The 3,564-nt window shown below is 35.6% G+C and overlaps 1 long non-coding RNA gene across 1 annotated transcript; it reads left to right on the top strand.

Annotated features, from left to right (window-relative positions):
* Positions 1-80: 80 nt before the first annotated feature.
* LOC111786003 lies at positions 81-3,340 on the top strand. Its single transcript, XR_002813730.1, has 4 exons — positions 81-166; positions 1,745-2,165; positions 2,265-2,399; positions 3,154-3,340. It is a non-coding gene; the product is annotated as an uncharacterized LOC111786003 (long non-coding RNA).
* Positions 3,341-3,564: the final 224 nt, after the last annotated feature.

Raw genomic sequence — 3,564 nt, 5'->3', positions numbered from 1 at the left:
TCGGTTCGGTTAGAATCGGGTTTTGCTGAATGGTTCGGTTCGGAAGCTCATTTTTATTCTTCCCTTCGCGCCATTCTGCTGGCTTTGGATTTTGCAGTTCTCCCGTAACACCCAACGCATCCTTCCTCTCTCATTTGCTCCAGTTTTCTCCTCTCCTCTTCCACATGTAAGTATTTCTTCAATTTTGATCTGGAATATTTCTTTTTCATTTCTGAGTTTGTTTTCCTGAATTCATTGTTCTTTCTCTTTTGTTGTTTCGATGGTTTTTCTTTTAATTTTTGACCCGAGAAGCTTGGGATTTGGGATTTAGGATTTAGGGTTCTATACGAGAATCTAAAGCCGTTTTGAGCATATTATGAGGGTTTGAAGAAGCGGAATTAGCAATATATCAGATCTGTTCATCAGTGTTTTTCTTTCTGTGTTTTATCTCAATCAAATTTCAGAGATTCCGTTGCGCGCTAGCTAGAAGTAAATATTGCATTTCATATTGTTCCTTTAAGTTTGTCCCAAGTCTTACGACTTTTAACCAGTTTTTGTTCAGAATGTTCGAAGAGAGATTGCTTATTTTCCTTATTTCTCTGTTGAGTATTTGATATTATATTTTGTTGGACTCTGCCGAGTTTCTGAGGAAGTTAATTACATGACATGAATAGGATGGTGATGAGTGTGATCTTAGTTTTCCCTCCTGGATGTTACTATTCGTATTAGATCCAGACACCGGGCGGTGTGACAGCGAGAGCGTTGAGCCCCAAAGGGGGTGGACACTAGGCGGTGTGCCAATGAGGATGCTGGGCCCCGAAGGGATGGATTGTGAGATCCCGCATTAGTTGGAGAGAGGAACAAAGCCTTGAGGGGAAGCTAGATTACAAACTTGGAAATCAATCATTATTAACTCCTACCTATGACTTATCTTCCTCGAGCCTGATTTTCAACTAAAATTATAGTTGGTTAAGACATCCCCAGACAAAGAGTTTAGAACGAATTTGTTCTCTGAATTCAGGATTCTGAAGCTATCTAAGCCAATAAACTGTGCTTATTTGAACATTGTTATATGTGAGTTGAGGTCAGAGAGCATTATATTTGATTAGGCGGGCTCTTTTCCTTATCTTGTTGCCTTCACCATTGAGAGACCTTGGACCTCGCTACTTTTTAGTTGCCTTAAACGTAACGGCCATTGCATAGTTTGACAGAAAAATTGGGGAACAAGACCTGCAAAATTCCCAATGATCGCTTTAAGTTTTTCATCCCAAGACATTGAAGTTTGACTTCTCATTGCATTTGAAATTATGAATGTGTAAATTCCATACAAGCATGAAGAACAGAGCAAGGCTCACGTAGAGAATTAATTTAATGCTTCAATTTATATTCCATTCTCTTTTGATTTTAAAACAATCCAGGCTCTAAGATGAACTTTTTAGACGTCTTTCCAAAGAAGAGATAACATTTGTTAGGAATCACGGATCTCCACAATAATATATGATATTGTCCACTTTGAGGATAAGCTCTCCTAGTTTTGCTTTGGGCTTCTTCAAAAGCCCTCATACTAATGAAGGTGTATTCCTTACTTATAAATCTACGATCATTCCCTAAATTAGCCAACGTGGACTCCCTCCCAACAATACTAAACAACATTTACTAAGGGATGAAAGTTATCTTCTATTAATATGAATATTTCAAGTCTAGCAAGTTTTATTCTATATTTTTTTATTTCGTTTTGTTTTCTGAGATTCTAGTTGTGGTGCAGGTGCATTCATGATATGAAAAAACATTTTGATGAGAGTGTTCTATCAAAATTGCCTAATAGTTATCAAGAAATTTTGAGGCAATCTATAACAAGTGAAGAGGAGACGTGGGTACTCACAAACACCTCCAAAATAAATTCTTTTATTTTTCCACAGAGCTTTTTTTTCTTTTCTTTTCTTTTCTTTTCTTTTTTTTATTTATTTTATTTTTTTTATAATTTAATTGTAATGTTCACATCCATGTTATATCTCAATTTGAATCTGCAGACGGTAATGCATGTGACCATGGTCCAATTCCTTTGGTAATATTGATCTATTGGATCCTGGCTCGTTACAGAGCATTGATGATCTTCTTTAACCAAATAGTTCATTTGTAACATATTTTAGAACCGATGTGGGACCTGGCAGGACATCCAGTAGAATGTAACCTTCTTTCTTTTTTATCATTTGACTCCCTTTATAATTTCCATTTTTTTGCTCTTATTTATAAGAATATACCCTATGAGTTATCAAATTCTACAGAGAGGAGCCTTTTGATATGGAGGCCAATGTATTACACATTATTCGCTACAAGCCCATAAAATCACTTGTAGAGAGCGGGAGTGTCATCGATTTGCTGTAGACAATCTCGACGGTCCTTGGCAGCTATCAACATCGGTACCTCTCATCATCTTTATTATCTTGCGTCTTGTCTTGGCTAATCTGTATGTGATAGAAGGCATTGTTCAAATTAGTTTTTAGCTTCACGGCATTACTGTTGATGACTGTTCCATTAAGCAAATAATGTTAGAAGTAGTTGCATGGTTTGAACCCACCCTAGATGCCTTTTTCAAGGTAACCAAATATGATGTTTCATTTCTAGTAGATGACCCATAATGAACTGTGGTACCACTGCAACCAACTGCTAAACTAGTTATGTCATCTGCCTTGAACTTTTGGCATATTTTTATTTGATAACAGATATTTCCAAAAATTTTTATTTTTTATTTTTTTTGTCTGCTTTGGCCCGTTATGTATAGCCGTCAACCTCACGGTTTTTAAAACACATCTACTATGGAGAGGGTCTAGCCCTACTCCGACTAGTGCCTCGCAGCGTCCCGTAACTAACTCTGATACCATTTGTAATAGCCCAAGCCCACTGCTAGCAAATATTGTCTTCTTTGAGTTTTTCCTTCCGGCTTCCTCCCAAGGTTTTAAAATGTGTCTGCTAGTGTTTAGTGAGAGGTTTTCACACACTTATAAGGAATGTTTCGTTCCCCTCTCCAACTCACTTAGTGTTTATATTTTTAGTTAAATACTTCCACATAAATTACGGAAGATTTTATAAGAGTTAAATAGATAAAACTAAAAGCATGTTGAGTCACCCTTTATTATTATTCCCTCCTAATTTTATTGTAATTTCATTTTAAAGGTGATGGAGACTATTCCACTGATTACTTTGGAGGACAATTTCAAATTGGTTGAGCTTCATAGATGAATGGTGGAGCGTTGAAGGCACTGGCAAAGACAGGTCAGCCATTTCAATCTGATATCTCATGTTATTAAATTATGAATGTGACATTATAGTGTAGATTGTCAATGACAATTGACAAAACCAACCGTAGCCATTAGTTTATACATCAATTAGAAGTATCATATGCTTTAGATTTATTCTAGGTTTGAAATTGATATAAAGACTAAATTAATAAAAATATTTTTAAAGTTTGTATCGTCTAAAAAATAACCTTAAACTATCCACCGTTAATTATTTTGGATGGAAACTATTAATATTTTGTTTAAAAGATACTTTCGAATCTTTAGAAAGGTTTCATAAAATATCTTT

Source organism: Cucurbita pepo, unplaced genomic scaffold (genome assembly GCF_002806865.2).
Source record: "Cucurbita pepo subsp. pepo cultivar mu-cu-16 unplaced genomic scaffold, ASM280686v2 Cp4.1_scaffold000907, whole genome shotgun sequence".
In the NCBI taxonomy this organism is placed as follows: domain Eukaryota; kingdom Viridiplantae; phylum Streptophyta; class Magnoliopsida; order Cucurbitales; family Cucurbitaceae; genus Cucurbita; species Cucurbita pepo.
Note: the sequence above shows the minus strand (reverse complement) of the source record. Positions and strands in the feature narration are given on the sequence as shown.